This window comes from Labeo rohita, chromosome 18 (genome assembly GCF_022985175.1).
Source record: "Labeo rohita strain BAU-BD-2019 chromosome 18, IGBB_LRoh.1.0, whole genome shotgun sequence".
In the NCBI taxonomy this organism is placed as follows: Eukaryota; Metazoa; Chordata; class Actinopteri; order Cypriniformes; family Cyprinidae; genus Labeo; species Labeo rohita.
This window is the reverse complement of record NC_066886.1, coordinates 32,677,803-32,697,721: the sequence shown is the minus strand read 5'-3', so window position 1 is coordinate 32,697,721 and position 19,919 is coordinate 32,677,803. Positions and strand designations below refer to the sequence as shown.

The 19,919-nt window shown below is 37.8% G+C and overlaps 1 protein-coding gene across 1 annotated transcript in view; it reads left to right on the top strand.

The window, feature by feature from the left end:
• The first annotated feature begins 9,092 nt into the window (after positions 1-9,092).
• The window catches only part of sema6dl (sema domain, transmembrane domain (TM), and cytoplasmic domain, (semaphorin) 6D, like), a 108,028-nt gene continuing 97,201 nt past the window's right edge, over positions 9,093-19,919 (top strand). The window contains exon 1 of the mRNA XM_051134620.1: positions 9,093-9,245. The gene's annotated coding sequence lies outside the window, so the exon portion shown is untranslated. The remainder of the gene's footprint in view (positions 9,246-19,919) is intronic.

Genomic DNA, 19,919 nt, shown 5'->3' with positions numbered 1-19,919 from the left:
TACTTTCGCCAAATTGGCAGCATTGCATGGATTTTTCACACACTCAGTGGGAAAAAAATGTCTGACAAAGCAAAATACATGTCAATTATACATTTAATTAATTAAATGTTGAAAAAATAAAAGCATCTTACCTAATATGCACTCTTTCAAATAATAGTTTAATAGGGGGTTTTCGCAACAATGCCACAGAAGAATTATTTTTGGGTTCCACAAAGAACCTTTCAGTGAGCAGCTCTTAAAAAAACCTCAGTATGGCAGCTGTTTACCTCTGTTCTTACTGTAGTTAATAACTATGCAGGAGAAGATGGCGAAATGTATGGATACTGTTGTTTGCTCACTTTGCTTTTGTACTTCAGATTTTGAAAACTCGGTTTTGTTTCCAAAAGGGCAGTACAGAATGGTACGTCTCTATTTGTCATGAAAGTAATGAAATATACACGGTGGCCAAATTTTATTGAAAACAAGTGAAACTGAGACACCAATTCTTTTTACCTAGAGCACATCAGTCATGCTGAAAAGACATAAGTAAACCACTATTGATGACGTATTTGTAACTGTGTATTTATGTCTTTTCAGCATGACTGATGTGCTCCAGGTAAAAAGAATGTATGTCATCAATAGTGGTTCACTTCCATAATTTATTACAATTGCATTCCCATCAGAAACAAATCATACCAGAGTTTGCATTAACCTGACACCAGACCAGTCGTTTAGGACTCTCACACACGAGTTCAGAAAACAGCATTCACATTATCCAAATGAACCAAACCTTACACTTGGCAGGCTTGGTTGGATTGCGATTGTGATTGTGATTGCTCTGTTGGTGCTGTTAATTTTAATAAGAGTGAACGCTACCATCCAAACCTTGCTGCACACCAAACAAGCAGAACAAGAACCTTTTCAGGAGGCCTCAGTCCGATTCCAAACAAACTCTGGAAAATAGACCAAAGCCATGTAAACAGACAAAAAACAGGATGTGCTTGGTTCTTCTCATCATATAGCTATATTACCAGTGTGATAAAGATGTCAGAACTGCCATCTCCTTGCAGCAGATCTGTTTGTGTTTGCAGCAGAGAAATTCCTACCACCGTTTTGACTACTTTACACATTTTATTAGCTGGTAATGACTGGTAAAAATTAGTGATGTCACAATTCTCAATATAATTTCAAACCATTTGGTACAACATCCACGGTTCAATATGCGCTTGTTTTTTTTTTTTTTTTTGGTTTGTTTTTGCATTTAAATAACTTCCTTGTTTTATTTCTCTGTGTGTGTGCCTGCGATTTCACGTACTGAAATGAGGAAACGCTTCCCCCGCTTATATTTGAAAAAGCAACACACGCAGAGCATCTTCCATTCTAATGACACGCAATGATATGCCTTTCTAAACCTGTTGTCCAACAAAAGTTATAAAAACAAAAGTTATAAAAAACAACTTGTTTTTAATTCACAACATCAGTCAGATCTTTGAAATAACTTACTTATGTGATCTGATGTGGATTCTTATCATAGAATGAGGCAGACGATAAATTGTATACTCACTCATATTCTATGTATGTCGATTAGCAGTGGCTTATGAAAATACACGAGATGGCTTGAAGAACACAGATAGACCATGTATTATTGCAGCGAGTGCTATTGTCTTTACATTTCATTGTTCAAAACATTTAATGTTATATCTTGTTTTTATTCAGTTACAGCAATAGCGATGGCTTTATCCATATTGGAGAAGTTGGAACGGAACGTCATCAGTGCTACTTCTTTTTGACGCATATGTGGATCTTCTGCCCGAGGGTGCTCTCTGGCGTCCAGTATGAACGAAACCCATTCTATTTTGCGTAAAAAACTAAATAAATAATACCTCTCTCAAAAAAAAAGTTAAGCAGACATATACTAAACCACGCTTTTATCAGCGTACAGGGAGTTTTTTGTTAATTTGTCGAAAATAAAAAAAACACTCTGAAGTGGCTATATATCGGAACTGAACCGAAAACCCGTGGTTAAAAAACGTGGTTAGATCCCTAGTAAAAATACCACATGTGTACGCATACAACAAGCACATTTAATGCATTACAAAGTGTTTAGATGTTCAGTCACAAAAATATAGACCATAAAAGCAGTCCAGTCAGGCTGTGACTAGGTTTGGTGTTAAAAATAACAAGCAAACTAGAACTACATGTTTTTTTTGTTTGTTTGTTTGTTTGTTTTTTTTTTTTTTTTTCGATCAATGGCAAAAGAACCTATAGAACTAAGCTACAAGTGTGAACATATCCTAAAAAAAAATCCTTTTGCACAGCAGAACGTTCCCATGGGTGTTAAAGGTTCTTTATGGAACCACTGATGCCAGTAAAGAACCTTTAATTTTTTTACGTTTTTTTGGGTGCTATGTATTTTGTGCCATTTGGAGGACTGTCCTATTAGCTTAGCAACATGCCAATGTCAAACTCTATCGGAATTAATTGTGATTCAAGCCGTGTACTTCAATTTCAGAGTATTATTATTATGATGCACATTCTATGTAGTGCACTTCAAGTAAGTCCCTTATTTTGCAAGACGACAACTGACTATGTAGGCACTAGACTGCAACGAAGCTCACTACGGTTTGGTACAGTGCCACTGGGTGTTAACTCTAAGACTATGAAGATTTTATTGTGTGTGTGTGTGCATACTGATAAAGACAATGTGATTATGCATGCATTTGAAATGTCATAGAATCTATTGTTTTCAGATTTATTCAGCTCTCGTCTCATACCGACAGCCAAAAAAACACAGAACCACGGCCAGAGTGCCAAAATGGATTAATCACATATGCTAAATACGCTCTCTGTCATGAGAGAACAATCATTTGATTTAACAAGCACACTCACACCTTTGATGGCTGTATTAGCAGGAAGAGCCCCTCCCAGTGTAGTGTAGGGTACCTAAAAGGGGGAGGAGATTCATTGATGTCTACTTGACCTGCCTGATTTACATATTCATGAAGAAATCTGAATAAAGCTGAACATCCTGACAAACAAACACACACACATACACACAGAAACTCAGCATGGGGTCTATCTAGATGATAGACAGCAAAGCCTCTTGTTTCGCTGTTACTTTGGGAAATATTTTCCTATTTTATTGTTTTGTTGTTTCATAGGCGGTAGAAGGAAAACAAGCAAATGGTTTACTTTTATGGGCCATCAACAGCGGCAAAGCAGCGAATTTCCTGTTCAGAGAATAAAACTTCATCAGCAAATATAGTGCCTGCAGAAATAGATTATTTCTAAGCATCTGTATTCGCAGCCATATGATAATGCAAATTCATGAGCTTATAAGCGTAACAATCATTTCAAACTGCAGAATAAGTCAGTCTGATGACTTATGTGCACTAAGGGTTTGAGATTTTAACTCTGGCAAACAGAAGATGTTAGTTTATTCTGTTTTATATGTTTTACACACAATATAAAAAATTTCATATACTATCTGTATTACATAGCATGCCAGTTTGTGTTTTTTTGGACTAATATTCAGACAGTGCTTTGCACTATGAAAGAGGAGGGGCTCATTTGATGCAAATATATGTGATTGAGACAAAGAGGGTCTGTGGAGTTGGAGTTTTCAATGCAATAATAATAATAATAATAATAATAATAATAATAATAATATAATATTTAATAACAATAACAACAACATTTATTTATTTATTTATTGAAACATTTTAGCATAGTAGGTCACCCATTTCTGGCATCTTTTTGAGTCTAGATCTTTAACCATTATGCCTTTTCACCCAGTGCCCTCATTTACACACTTTTAAACATGAACAGTGCCTGGGAGCAACCATTAATTAAACGTTTCTCAAGTTCCTAAAGTGTGAAGAGCATGTTTTAAATATTATCAATGTGTAGTGTGTGTGGATACCTAAAAAAGTAGCAGTGTGCATGTTTAATTTCTGTGGATGATTAAACATCCCCAGTAGTAGATGATGCCCATCTCCTAAACACTGACGGATGGTGTATTCTAAAATCCTGGAAACTGTCTTCATGCTCTTTATTTATACACATTTTGTAAACATCATTTTATCAAAATAATGAGTTGTTAGTTCAGTTTGCATAAAATCTGCATCACTCAAACATGCCCAAAATTCTAAAAATGAAAACCTAAATTTTTCCATTCCGATATATTACAGTAAATAAATGCCTGTGCCACTGAACTTGCTAAATGGAATTTCAAAAACAGTTCATGTTTCCTGAACACTCCCCCCATCTGCCATTGGTTGCACACACAAATAGCCCCGCCCCAAACTCACACCACTGATTAAACTACTGATTTTATGTTGGGTTAAGTCGGGCTCACACTACAGGATTTTTAGCCCGATTTTCCCCTCCAGATTTTACAAATCCTGTAGTGTGAGCCAGGCTTTAGTCAGAATATGCAAACAAACAAATCAATGGGTCTCATTCGCTAGTAATTGTGCGGATTATTTCATATTAGTATGCACAGAAGAACTTCTCAAGAAAAAATGTCTAGAAAAATTTAGAACACGTGTGTACATGCATGAATTTGTTCTTAACCTTGCTCTAATCTTAATGATTTTATAGTATTCTATATAAGCGAAAATGTGTTAGCTGAGGTTAGCAATTTGCATAAAACACGCCCAAACCATCTCCATATCAGACACTTCTGTACAACCTTTCATTTACACAGTTTCAGCACTCTCTGCAAACATATGACGTACTATGAAGAGGTGCTTTGGCCTGAAGCATGCGTAGCAAGATCCTCAAGCAGTGTCAAGTATGTAATTCTCAAAACTAGTTCAAAAACAATAAACACCTTTTATACAGAACCAGATTACAGATTACTCATTAACCAGCTGTACATATGCATATAAACCTTGCAGCTCAACACCATTTTTATTACTCTTTTACTGTATATGAAACATCTATGTATAAAATTTGCTCTTAACATGATTACAAGGCCACCCAGAGTATGTCATTTTTGTGACCATGTGGTTTCAGTTGTTTCTACCTTTTTTTTTTTTTAATTTTAATAATTCAGAATAAATTGTAGTATGTAAGTTATTGGTACGTCATGGTTTGTTTGTGAAAGATTTCACACAGATTTGTATTTATTTATTTTGCGTACACATGCTTAGTGAATACGACCCAATGTTTTGATAGCAAAATCAACCTACAACATAAATGGCAGTGAAACAACTGTTGATCAGATTCTGTAGGTTTGTAAAGGTCAGATGATACAGCCCATAATGCACTGCATGCTCATCTGTCAATATACACACACACACACGTAAACTGCACCATGTGTCCTATCAGTGTTGTCAGGTCATGTGTGACAGGAAGCTATAGAGCCTGACATTACTGATCTCATACAGGTGGAGTGTGCGTGTGCAGAAAGCATCCGACCTGGATGCTTGGGGTTTATGCGACCGGTGGGAATATGTTTGTGGTTCAGTACAGTGATACGGTTAGCTGAGGCATTCAGCTTACACACGCAAGCTTACAATGCAGCCATGTAAGAGGAAAAAAGTGCTAGTGTGAGTGTTTGTGAGAGAGAGAGACACTGAGAGTGTTAGGTCAGTAACTCTACACATGGACAGTACACAAATGTGAATGCATTGCAAGTGTGCAGTCCCGCTGTATGTCCCGAATGTATGTTCTTGCTTTACTCTGGCCACAGCAAATGTCAGTACTCATTGGGTGCTAAAGTTACTGAAAATGACCGCAGAAGATATGGCTTGACATGTATAGTTTTGTTTCCTGTGCTGACATATTTAATAAGGATAGTGGTACAAACAATATCAAAAGGCTTATTGGGCTTGTCTCTTTTTTTAATAGTCAATTTTGTATTAGTCAGTTTAGAGCACAGCTGTGAACCATGATTGCTTGCTATTGCTTGTCGGTAGCAAGTGGTATTAGAGGGAGACACAATTTCATTCCAGGAGGCATTTTTATTGGACAAAAATTTGTATATGCCTATTAGTCCAAAATGAGTCATCTGTATTTTTACTGTTATTTCCCATAAGAGAAAAACTATAAATTTGAAATCTGTAAAAACAAACAAACATGGACTACAAGCCAATAAAGTGATAATTTTTTATGGGTCTTTAAATCACGTCATAATTCAGTTAGAACTTATAAACATGTTGACAGTTTAACCAACTTTAATATGCTTATCAAGATTCTCTTTAAACTGTTTTGCTTTCATGACAATAGGTGACCTGAAAGAGAAGACAACAGTTTATGCCAGGGTTCTTCAGTTCAAGGAGGCCATGACCCACAAAGTTCAGTTCCAACCTTGATTACATGGAAACAACTTTCCAGACCTGGGTCCAAATATGCCTCTTTAATAAATAGTAGGTTAACAACAGTATGTGAAATGGGTAGTATGTCAGAATTAATAGTAATCATAAAACTGTAGTCAAAAAATACATGGATGACTTTCAATGTACTTCCAGTGAGATTTTGGTGTGCATCTCGCATTCTCATGCAGGTCATGGCTGTCCAGAAAATGATTTTAATAATAGCCCTGGTTTATGCTAATGTCTGCTACTGGGCCAGTGGTGGCAGGACTTAGAATGAAGAACATACTTGCTTTGCATTAAGAGTAATGAATTTGAACGCAATACCGTGTAAAATCACACTTGAGTGGCTAAAAGTGTTTGCATTCACATACTTATTTATGCCATCTCCTAAACACTGACGGATGCTGTTTTCTAAAATCCTGGAAACGTAGTTCAGTTTGCATAAAATCTGCATCACTCAAAAATGCCCAAAATTCTAAAACTTGAAAACTAAATTTCTCCATTCCGAAATGCCTGTGCCACTAGAGTTGTTAAATGCATTTTCAAAAACAGTGAATGTTTCCTGAACACTCCTTCTTCTGCCATTGGTTACACACACAAATAGCCCCACCCCAAACTTATACCATTGGTTTAACCACTGCCATTATGACGGGTTAGAAAGAGGGCCCTATTTTAATTTCTGATGCGAATGCCGCAGGTGCATTTACGGTGTCTTTTCCTAGTGAATCTTTTCCTAGTTTAACAACGGAAAAAAAACAGTAAGTGCGTGAGGTGCAAGTGCATTTCTAATCATAAACTAATCATAAAAATGTCTGTGCAGTTTAGAACACGTGTGTACACACATAAATTTGTTCTTAACCTCACTGTAATCTTAATGAATTTAGAGTATTCTTTATAAGCGACAATGTGCCTGAGGTTAGTCATTTGCATAAAACACACCCAAACCATCTCCATATCAGACACTTCTGTGCAACCCTCCTTTACACCATGTTGGCACTTTCTGCAAACATGTGATGATCTATAAAGATGGGCTTTGACATAAAAGTGTAGTTGACAAGTACATGGATGACATATTACATCTATTCTGAAGTGTGCATCTCACATTTTCATGCAGGTCATGGCCATCCAGAATAGTTTATGATCATGTCCACTAATGGGCCAGTTGTGGCAGGACTTAGGATGAAGAACATACTTGGTTTGCATTAAGAGTTATCAATCTGAACGCAACAGCGTGTGAAATTAAACTTGAATATCTATAAGGTTTGCATTTACATACCTATATAGACTTAGCTTTCGACCAGGTTTTGTGTATTGAAGATTGACTTTATTTTGCATTCTTTTGCTTTGCTTCCACACAAGAATTAGCAGAAGCTGATTCACAGACCTGTGGGACGAAATAGATCAGAGGTCTTCAACCCTGCTAATGGAGATCCACTGTCCCGCAAAGTTTCTGTCCAGCCTGCTTCAAAATACCTGCCTGTGATTATCAGTTGATCCCAAAAAATCTTGATTAGCTGGTCCAGGTGTGTTTGATAACCCAAAATCTGCAGGACAGTAGGTCTCCAAGAGCAGGGTTAAAGACCTTGCCATTAGATGTTAATGGAGCGTCATCTCTTCTGAACAGGAATCTACACAGGAGTGTCCAACCCTGTTCCTGGAGGGCCACCTTCTAGCTGAATTTAGCTCCAGCCCTGATTAAACACACCTGAATGACCTGGTTAAGGTCTTCGGGATTAGCAGGAACTTCCAGGCAGGTGTGTTGGAGTTAAACTCTGCAGGATGGTGGCTCTTCAGGAGCAGGATTGGACACCGCTGGCTCAACATATCCTAATGACCCATGCTGTATTGCACAAATGATTTCTGCCGCATACTGACCTTTAGTGACCTTTCAGGACAGCTTATCTTACTGTGCAGAGGAGCACACGTGTGCTCTCGAAAGCCAGCGGGAAAAAAGGGGGATGGGTCACAGAGAGTGTGCAAGAGTGTGTGCGCATTTAGCCGAGACAGCACCCTCAGGGCCGTCTGCGTTTTCGGTCTGGTCGCCTGCCTGTGCCGCAAGTATCGACTGAGTGTCTGATTGTCTTCAAACTGTCAGCGTGGGCTTATTGTGTTTCGCAGCTCAAGAACAGCCTGAAGACAATGAGAAAAACTCCTGAACTGCGCTTTCATTCTCTCAGATCTCTCCGTGTGGCAAAGTCTGAATGCTAATTTCACACCTGGACTCATTACGTTCCTGTTAAAATTCTCACATTATTAAAACTGCCAAATTCAGAACAGCGCAACAGCGCCAATTATGCTGCCACAAACTCTTTTCAGAAATGTTCACCACACCTTATTGTGCTTTGCCACAAGATTCAAATTAAAAAAAAACTTGCGGTAGTGCGTTGTGCAGGGGAAACGAGAAAGAAATCAAATTGTCTGTGTCTGCTAATCGCTTCGATATATATCAGCACACTGTATTGATTCATATCCTGCCACACGCGGCTGTTATTCTGAGGAACAAATAAAGCGCAGAGGGAGCAAGTGATCAATTAGCCTCACATTATTCCTTTTGTCTGCCACAGCTGAGCAGTCTTATCAACCACAAGCACACAACTTCCCCTCTGGCTGTCGTCCCGAACCTGCTCCCAGAACCTGGCTTTATCAGAACCACTGCTGCAGTCTGGCTTTGCAGGGTGCATGTGTGTATTTGTGTGTGTTTTGAGCTCAACTCCCAAGAGTTTAACATACAAGGGTGCGTGTTTGTGTGTGTGGCACTGACTCTCTCTGCGCTCGCAGCTTGCACACACACACACACCGCCTCGCAGCTGTGTGGATGACAGAGAGAGCAGTGTGCATGTGGACCACTGTCTCTCAGTCTGAGCTTGTGACAGTCCAGCTTGTGGAGGAGCGTTCTCTCCTCATCTCTTCCCGCGCGTGTGTCCTGCAGAAACCCGACAGAACGTAAGTCCCCGGTGTCTTTCGATGCTTTTGTTTCAGCTGTGCATGTGTGAGAGACACTTCAGACGTCCCTGTTCCCTTGCAGTTCTTCCTTCTGCTCTTTGAAAGTCTGTCTAGATGCGTGTTTGAGATATAATAGCAGATGTTTAAGGTGACTGGGTCAGGTTTTGATTTGGGGGGGGCTGGTTTTATGGAAAACTATGGGGGGTGGCAGTTATCCGCGACTCTCTGCGAGTCGCATCCAGAGAAACGATGAGATCGGCTGAAGGTTTGTATTCATGGGTGCTTTGTTCTGGTGTGATGTAAGCACGTGTTTACAGGACTGGCTGAACGCACACCTGAGAATTTAATGAATCTGCAAATATGAGTTACAGTCTGCCTGCTTAAAAGACTACACTGCACTTTTTTTTCTTGAAAGAAGATAAATTTACTTAAGAAGCAAAATAGCATGATACAATAAGTCTTCGTTTTCAAAGAATGTCTTAAAGTAAGGTTATTGTTCCTATGTCATTGGCATTATTTTTCGTGTTTTAAGTCTAAACCTCATTAAACAAGAACAGTGTGGTAAGAAAATAATTCAAGACAGATTTCTTTCTTTCTGCATAGGAGAGCAAGTAATTTGCTTGTAACTTGTGGGTGCATACAGCACCCACATATATTTGTACGAGGTTTAGCCTCTTCATTGTAATGTGTGTGTATGTCTGTGTGTAATAGTCAATGCCGAATAATGCTAAATGCTGAATAATTAATAAGAGTCATAAAGCCCCAGCATGTGTTTGAGACTCTAGCTGCAGGGATGCACTTTAGCACTCCAAACTGGACACAGCACGCCATCCATGCCCTCATCTCAGCAGCAATTACTGAATTAAAGGTGAAATGTAGTGGGAAATATTCCACTATCAAATCATTTCTGCTCATTAGTAAATCTGTGCAGAGAGGCTTATGTATCTTCCACCTCTATTCATTTAATTCAATGTGCTTAATTGGTTTGACCAAATTATGTTTTGTGTTGACAAACAAATAATGTAGCCAGAACAAGAGAATAAATTATTGGAAAACACAAGAAGAACAGGGATAAACATACAGAACAAAGTAAAAGTTGATACAAATTCTGTCATTACTTACTTTACACTATCATTCCAAACCCATGTGCTGTAATTTTGTCAATTTGTTTAAATCTACTGAAGTCATAAGATAACATAAAGATGTCAAATTTGGTGCATTTTTAAAAAATATTTTGAACACAAAGATTTGAGAACTTTCATGAAAGAGAAGGTTATCAGTAATTGAAAACTATATTTCTTTTCGTCACAAAAAAATTATTTTAGGACTTCAGAAGTTTTCTATATACTGCAAGTCACATGGACTACTTTTAATATGTATATTATGTAACTATGGTATGTTTTGTCCTTTAAACAAAACTTCTTGTTATCTATCTATCTATCTATCTATCTATCTATCTATCTGTCGTCTATCTACACTCACACACAGTTGTTCGGTGCAACCCTATAATCTGGTTAGGATTCATAAATGTGCTGAAAGCCGTTAGCAATACCCAACTCTCCCAACTCTTTCACAGGTGCTCTGTCTCCATTCTTGTTCTGTTCCTTGGTTTGCTGAGTTCTTTTCTCTTGTTTCCTCCATTCAGTGCCATATGAGATCTATTCTGTGAGTATGTGTGTGTTGAGTGTGTGTGTCTTTGTTTTGTTGCCAAGGCTTGGCTGAAGCAGGCAGCATCCATATTGCCCATGAGCGGAGACCCCACCCAACCACATTCACATGTGATGAATAAAACATGACATTGAGATTGTGCCTGGGCTGAGTGCAGCCGGGCAGCTCTGTTGACCCGTTTCAGAAAGCCACCGACAGGTTCCGACTAATTTGGGTCACTTTAAGCCCATATAAAAGCGGCACGTCAGTATCTACAGAGGCTGAGTGAATCAGCAAGTCCAGAATGATCCAGCTTGGGTCCCTAGACTCCCCCAGCTCAGGGAAATATAAAGCAGGAACACGTTCAAAGGAAGTCAATGTTTATTCCCTCGGTATCACTCTCTTTCTCTCTCTCGCTCTACTTCTTTACCTCTCCGCTATTGTTGAGAGCATGTGCGGATTTGTGGAACATGCACATCTTTTTCCCATTCTTCCCTGAGTGAATTTTAAGCCACAAACCGAGGAACAAAATAGTTATATTTGCACTCTCTTGAAGGAGTTTTATTTATGCAGAAATTACAGTTCATCTACATTGCAAATGCACAAAATGACTGTTTACTTGTGTGTGGAAGGTAAAGTTCCTGACCCACTCAAAATTGGGCCGTTGTCGATTCTGAGCCATTAGCATACGCCATCGCTCACGGCCGTATATGTGTGTTTTAGTAGGTTCTAAAGCCTACACGCTTTCTCTGAACAGAGGATGCTTCCTGCCTTTTTCACCCTGCCGTATCCTCTTCATCTTTATTTCACAGCTTGTTTTGTTTGTCTGCAGGGAGTTGCGTGTACGTCTTCCAGATTCACACTTTCTAATGTTTCGTTTCCCCCCTTATGTGCAATTTCTCTTGGTGGAGGTGGGTTGATTCACCTCTCCACCCTAGGCAAATGGCCTTTCTCTTTTCGACTGCCAAATATCTCTTCACCCACCACCAAACTGAGCCCATGCCAACCCCTCACTTCCTCTTGAAACCTGCCCTGAGGTACGAGGGTGTTTCAATAAATAAGGTAACAAGACCATTGCATCAAACTTAGTCTTGCAGAGCCAGGCATTTGAAAATCGGCATAACATCAGGCCAACTTTGCAGCTTAGTCTACAACAGTTGTTTTCAACCCTGGTCCAGGAGAACCCCTACCATATTTTCCTAATCTTTCAACTCATTAGCTGATTAAAATATTCAAAACCTGAAATTATTTTGTTTCAGATGAGAGAAAGACATCCAATAGGTACTGTTGGGGGGCCTCTTAGGAACCACAAGTATATAAAACCTGGAAAAATGTATCAGTTAGCATTCCTACTTATCTCAATGCCTGTCCTGTCCTGGCACGGGTTGTCCCGGAAGTATATAATTTGAAATGTGCCATTTTTCCAATCTGCCTCAATCCACTTTGTGATTTTCAAGTAACCCTGAAGAACTTTATTAGCTGGATTAAGTATGTTTGAATAGGGTTGGTGTTAAACTCTGTAGGACAGTGGACCCACATGCACTTCCAGGACAGGCTGTGCCAGACCAGTTAGGTCTGGATTGAAGACCTTTGGACTACTCACTGCAAGAACAATGGCAAAAAGGTCCAAAGTCTAAAATCAGGTTGATTCTGGCTTAAAACCCACCCAGTTGACGTATAGGAACAAACAACATATTGCTATGTTTGTCCGTGTTGTTTACCCTTACCAAAAAGTAATATACTTCAAGTTTATTTTATTAAGTATACTTAATTAAAGTTCAAGTATATTCTTTATTATACTTTATGTAGTAAGTATACAAATATCAGTGTACTAGTAGTATACTCGTAAGTGTTCTATTTCAATACTCCTTGGGACTAAATTGGCCCACTTTCTAGTATATAAAAGTATACTTTTAAGTATAACAGTAGTAAACTAGTAAAACTCAAGTACACAACTAGTTTACATCAATGTTTTTAGCTTGTACTGCAACTACACTAAAAGTGAACTTGTACGTATACTGATAGTTTACTAATTAAATATTTGTTGTAGCATTTTTAGTACACTTTGAAGTACAGTCTCAGTAAACTACTAGTTTAATAGTTTTATACTAGTTTAGAAGTTTTCTTTAAGTGAACTTTACATCATACTTTAAGTATGCTACTATATACCTATTTAGGTATTAATTTGTGTATACTTTGTTATATCTAAACAAAAGAAAGAACAGGGTATCTGCTTGTAAACAAAAGTTTTTTTGTTTTTTTTCTTACAGTTTCTTCTTCACTTGTGTGTTGTGTTTGTTTTTGTTTTTTTTTTGGTTTTGTTTTGTTTTGTTTTTTTTGGTAAATCTGTACAGAAGATGTGTACTAGTGCCCCCTACCGTACAACAATGTATACACGGATTCTAGAAACACAAGTATAGCACAAACATATTTAGACTTTTTAAAATTATAAGTCAAATATACGAGACAGGAAGAGTCATCTGACTGACATGTAAACAGACAGACTACAAGTTTGTTTTTATACACAATATAAGGTTGTATAAAGCTGAAATGGATAATACACATTGTCTTCATCTGAAGCCCAACATGATTTTCCAAAGCTGTTAGTGCACATGGATGGTCTCTGATTAACCAACCTCTTAAGCACACTGTTTACCCAAGGAACCTTTTTTAGAGGCAGCTTTATGTCTCTCTCCCTCTCTTTCTCCCTCAATCCATCTCTGCCACTAACCCAATCTCATTAATGATCGATCGATAGAGCTCGGCTACGTTCTGCTGGAGTCTGGAGTGGTTGTAAGCCATGGTTCTCTGGATGGGGCTGATGTGGAGAACCATACTCTCTTTCGTGGAGGCTGCAGTAATTAGTGCTACTCAATGTTATGGCTCTACATTAATCAGAACCTCTTTTCATCAGCCAGTACCATGATTGGACTGTTTGTTCTGTCTCTCGTGGGCCAGCGTTCAGATGCTGTGGCAGTTTTCTCTGTACCTCTAGTGCAGAGCTGATAACAGGCCCTGCATGTGACTGAAGCTCTCAATGGTTGCAACTGATTTGTATGGTTGTAGCAGGAAACATACAGGAATATTTAAATAATGAGCATTTTGGGACAGTTTTTGTGTGTACAGGCATAGGGATATTTTATGAAACGATGATGTCATCACCCCACGTCTCAACCTTAGTCAGACACCGCTAGAACATCATGAACAAACAATGAACGACTGTATTTTTCTTAACTAACATTCACACTTCATTTTTAGTATATCTCTGTGGCCAAATTACAGTGCCACATACTGGTCTGGCATGTATACTACATCATTTTCAGTCTGTTTCTGTGTGTATGCAGATATATCTTGAGATAATGTGTTTACGGATTTTTTTTTTTTTTAGAACAAACAAAAAAACAAACAAAAAAGATTGGATAGGGAAAGCTCTGGCTTCATGTAGACGGGCCCCCAATGTGGCGTTAACTATTTCACCCTAAATTGTACAAAATCTCTGATTGGTCCCTTTCCATGTCAGTCAGAATGAATGAAAAAGTGGACCAGATTTCATACCAGCAGCCAAAAGTCTGGATCTGTGAGACTATTTAATCTAATCAGGCTGGATTTATATAGGTGTCGTCATTATAGAACAATTACAGAAGGCAAGAGATTTGAATCGGTACAAGATCATAGACATTGTCTCACTGCTTTCCCCTCAGTTCTTGTTCTCTTATTTAGTTTAAGCATCAGTGGGTGTGATTTGATGAGATTAGTTTTTCTTAGTGCAGGTGTACAACATGCTTTACGTAGAGATGGGAATAGAACAGACAAATGCATTTTGATACTACAACATTTTAAATAATTCAGTCATGATGTTAAGTTTACCACAGATACAGACATTTCTTCTCTCCTTCTGTCAGGTCTGATTTCTCGTCTGCTGATAAGAGTTCATCATCCTTGATTTTCAACAAAACATAAAAGAGAAACAAATAAGTCGGCTGTTCTGTTGTGTTTCTAAGCCCTAAATGTGAAATAGTTCAATCAGATTTGTAGCTTCAGAAATGGTATTGAGACTGCTCAGATGTGCTGGATCAAAATGGACCACAGCAGTTCACAGGCCATGAAAACCTGATGGTGTGGAACAGGGTAGGCAGGACGGTCATTTCAACCGCTAGATGAACGGCCAATCTAAGAGGTCACTTTACCATTATACTCCTCAGGGCCGAAATAAAATACAACCTTATTTACTGCAACAAAATGGTTCTGAGTGTGTGCCTATGTATGTGTGTGAATGTTCAGCCTCAACTGCATTTGTGAAGCAAACGAAAGTTGACAGCGAAAAAAAAATTATCCTACAGTGCAGCAGTATTAGCCCACAGCTCAACGGAATTACCTCAAAACACAAGAGAATTAGCCCTCAACACAATGGAATTAACCCACAACATAACTAAATATTTTCAGCTAAATTAAATTTTAAGTTCAATGAAAAATGATATATCACCTCACCATGCTAAAAGCAAACAGCTGCTAATTATGTCAGATCATTCTGCAGGAGATTAAATGTGTAATTTACTTCCTAACAGAAAAAAAGTATTTCAACTCATATTTTCATATGCTGTATCTTGATAAATAAAATCACAATTGTGTAAACATAAAAGGCATGACACATATGCACCAAAAGGGGTAGAGCCAAAATCATTTTTAATCAACTCTGCTCACTCTGCCGCCATTTTCGAAACACCTCGGGCGTTTTTTTTTTTTTTTTTTTTTGTAGTCATGCAAGTACAGCTCTTATCTACTTAAATGAGGGCACAGAAAAATCTCCAGTGTTTGCCAAGCATATGTTTCAATAACATTTCACCAAGGTAGTATAGCTTAAATTAGCTTAAACCAGGCTCAAAACATATTTTTATGATATAAAGAAAATCACTGAAACACATGATAACATTTACATTTCAAGGCAAAATGTGTAGGTTATGCACCACTAGGGACGTCAAACCGAATTCTAGTCAGCCAGTGTTCAAGAAATAGGCAGTTTGACCATTTGTTGAGCCAAATTTTAACTGGCAATGGAAAAACATTTTAACATAGACAAATTAAATAGAGCAGGCGTCATCTCTTTGTCATACACAATAGCATTAAATCTGTATACTATCCAATCATTTGTAGCTGCAGGACAAAGCCTTTTATTTAATCATTTCAACATGAGCTGAGCAGTTTGTCATTTATGTCACTGAACATTGCTCTTGCATGCTATTTTATTAGCTGTAAACAAAAATATTGGATATGGGCAAATGCTTCTAGTGAAAAAAAAAAAAAATCTTCCAAAGAAACTCAGTGGGGGATTTGATTTACTGAGCCACATAGTACCATCTGGAGATGGGCAAGCGTTCCCCAGTATGAAGTAGTTACATTACCCCACCCACTGACAAACATGCGCAGACAATTTACCCTGACAGGTTTAGACAGTATATCAAGAAATAATGTAGCATTAAATACAGCATTCATAACCAGATATATGCATAAACTACAGCCAAAACGGAATTTCACATAAAAGTAAAAAAGGAAAAAATTAGAAATTTATCTCACCCATACCAATAGCAGCATGACAAACCATTTTATAGAACATAAAGAACAAAGCAGGTTTCAACAACACAAAAAGCAAAGCTTTAATTAAGCATAATGTTAATTAGTGTCGGTGTGGTGGAACACTTGTTCTGTCTGATTATCAGCTAATTAATCTCTAGAGAAAACATGCTGAGCTCAGAGAGACAGATTAAAATCCAGAGACCAGCATGACCAGTGGCCTGAGAGAAAGAGATTTCTAATAAATAAAAGGTAAAAATAATAATAATAACAATAATTGCGTAATGTTAAAAGACCTGTGGCAAGCAACCATAAGCGTACCGAACCCAGGCAATTAGATTCCACCTCCTATTTTCCCAGCCAATCCCATTTGGTGTCTCTCTGTGATTCCCAAATGGGGTGGAGTCCAAACCTGTCTAAGATGGAGTCTGTTTACCCTGCTAACAAGATCTGAACCCTTAGGGGCATCGACCGCTGTCTGCAAGAGTCAAGTGTGTGTGTTTTCAGGATTCTCTGGATTTCTGCTTTATAAACATCTTTTCTAAGGGGTTAGAGGATAAAATGTCTGTAAACCAGAAGGTTTTGGCTACTCATAATGCACTGTACTCTTCTGTTAGCTATAAGTGCTATTACATAACACCTTTTTGAAGTATAAATATGTCTTTTACGGAAGAAGATTCCATTGCAGACGTCACAAGTGTACAGCCTTAGGACAGAAATATCATTTGTGCAAGTGCACAAAAGCAGATGTGAATGGCTAGCCAGCATATTGCAAGTATGCATACTTAGTGTGTCCTCGAGTTACTGTGTCCATAACAAATGGTACTCAAGGGGGTGATAGGGTTACCTTCAAACACCTGTGCCATTCCACCAAGCGTTATTATTCATGTAACTAGCTAACCAAACTAGCTAACAAAATCTACCTTTGCTAGCAAGAGCCTTTTCAACTTCTTGCTCTGCTATGAACTGACCTGAAAGAGAAAATTATCATAGATCCTATATAGTTTATACTAGTGGTTCCCAACCATGTTTCCGGAGGCCTCCCAATACTGCACATTTTGCATCTCTTCTTTGTCTAGCACACCCATTTCAGGTCTTGGAGTCTCTGCTAATGAGCTGATGATCTGAGTCAGGTGTTTGATTAAGGAGACATGGAAAACATGCAGTGTTAGGGGGCCTCCAGGAACGTGCTTGGGAACCACTAGTATACACTAATGTAATGGACACCCCTGCACCAACAGAAGGGTCAATGTTTGGCTGGTTAGCCAACTTGGTTGGCTGGTATTGTCATGCTAACACTTAGATGCCATAACTGCACACAGATTAAAGACGCTGCTGTACTGAAGGTATTGGGACTGTGTTTGTTTTTGTAGGTGCCATCAACCAATCAGCTTATCATGACATAATTTTCCTGCAGCTCTAGAGTGATTATTCACATGGCAGATTTAAAATCATGTATTTCCGGGGGTGCCACTAAGATGAATGAGAATGCTAACAGATAGGTATTTCAGACCTCCTGGCGGCAACACTGAGAATATAACGTGTATTTGCGTTATGAATTGCTTTTTGACATATTTCAAAATGCAGCGATGTGTGAAATTGATCTTGCGTAGCTAGAAGCTCCTGTGTTCACGTACTTGTGTAGAGTATGTTTTCGGGCCTTTTTGTGTGTGTGTATATATGTGTGTGTCCACAAGTAGACATATACATATACGCAGAGCTGGGTGCTGACTGACTACATGTAATCTGGATTACGTAATCAGATTCCAATAATTAAGTACTTGTAATCAGACTAAGTTACATTTTAAAATACTCGTAATCAGAATACAGTCTTTTTTTTTTATTGATTACATGATTACATATTATTCACACAGTAGCAATAAATTATTAATCATTTATTGATTCTCTCTAATTCCTCTTTTTATCTTTCAAACGTTCCTTTCTAAAATAGTCTACTGCTTACATACACTCAGAAAGTCCAATTTTGTGGATTCTCACATAGACTAGTCCAGGGGCAATGTTGGTCCTGAAGTGCCGATGACCTGCAGAGTTTAGTTCCAACTCTAATCAAACACACCTGAACAAGCTAATCAAGGTCTTCAGAATCACTAGAGCTACAGTCAGGTGAGTTTTTTTTTTTTTTTTTTTCCCAAGGTTGGAACTAAACTCTGCAGGACATCAGCACTCCAGGACCGACGTTGCCTATCCCTGGACTAGTCATTAGACAGGTGGATCAATGGATTTACAAAAATCATTTTAAGTTTAAGAAATGTTTCAACATTGCATCAACTACTGATGAACACATTCATTTTTTTTTTTCAGTTATCACAGGTTATTTAACCATGTATTACAATGTATTATTGAAAGGCTTCTGTCTTTCAAGCTTATTAAAAAGCTTAAATTCTCATTTTTTTTTTTTTTTTATTTGCAGACATTCTCAAACTTTTTGTAATCTGAACCTTTTTTATCTAATATATTTACTTTAAAGGGGTGGTCAATCAGCAGTTCTGTAAAAAGACTCCCTTTGCATTGAACTTTGAGCGTTGTAACTTTGCAGATATTGTTTATGCTCAAACAGCAACATTGCACACTAATTGAAGTAAAAAAAAAAAAAAAAAAAAAGAGAGAATTCATAATCAATGACCTCTTTAAGTACCCCCAATATTTTAAAATAAATATTTAATAATTTAGTATTACATTTGCACGTTCACGGTTCTCTGACACTGATTAATGGTTATATGGATTGCAGGTAAACATAAAATATTTAATCTTTTTTAGTAAGTGTATTATTTTGATTGTTATTTTAAAATTATTTATTTTAATTTTACATTTTTATGATTTAATTTCTTGTTAGCCTTTCATTAAACTCACAAACCCCCTGCAGTTCCTTTACGAACACGTTTGGGAAACCTTGATATAATATAATGTTTAATGCACTTCAAGTTGTTAATTACAATTAAATTAATGTATTTTCTCACTCTTTGTATTTTTAAATCGTTATTGTACAAGACTATCCTGTTTAAATCAATGTGATAAAAGAGTTAGGTCAAAAGTAATCTAAAAGTAGTCTGATTATATTACCTAAAATGTGCAATGTAATGGATTGTGTCACTGATTACAATTTTTGCCAAGTAATTTGGAATCAGTAACGGATTACAATTTGTAAGGAATCTACCCAGCTCTGCATATACGTACATATATGTACAACTCAACCAGAGCACAAGAGCATAGAGAAAAAATATGGAAAAAAGTGGAAGAAAGGAGGATTATGTAGGGTTAGTAATTGTGTTGACTTTCAGTTTGTACCTTTTTTTCTGACCTTGCTGTTTTTTGGGTTTTTTTTTAACTACAGTAGCTCCATCGGACAGCACCAGTCAGCTGCCCACTGGCATAATAAAGTACCTATCTGCACACTCTTACACACAGTTCTGGTGCAAGTTTGTATTTCCTTTGACATAA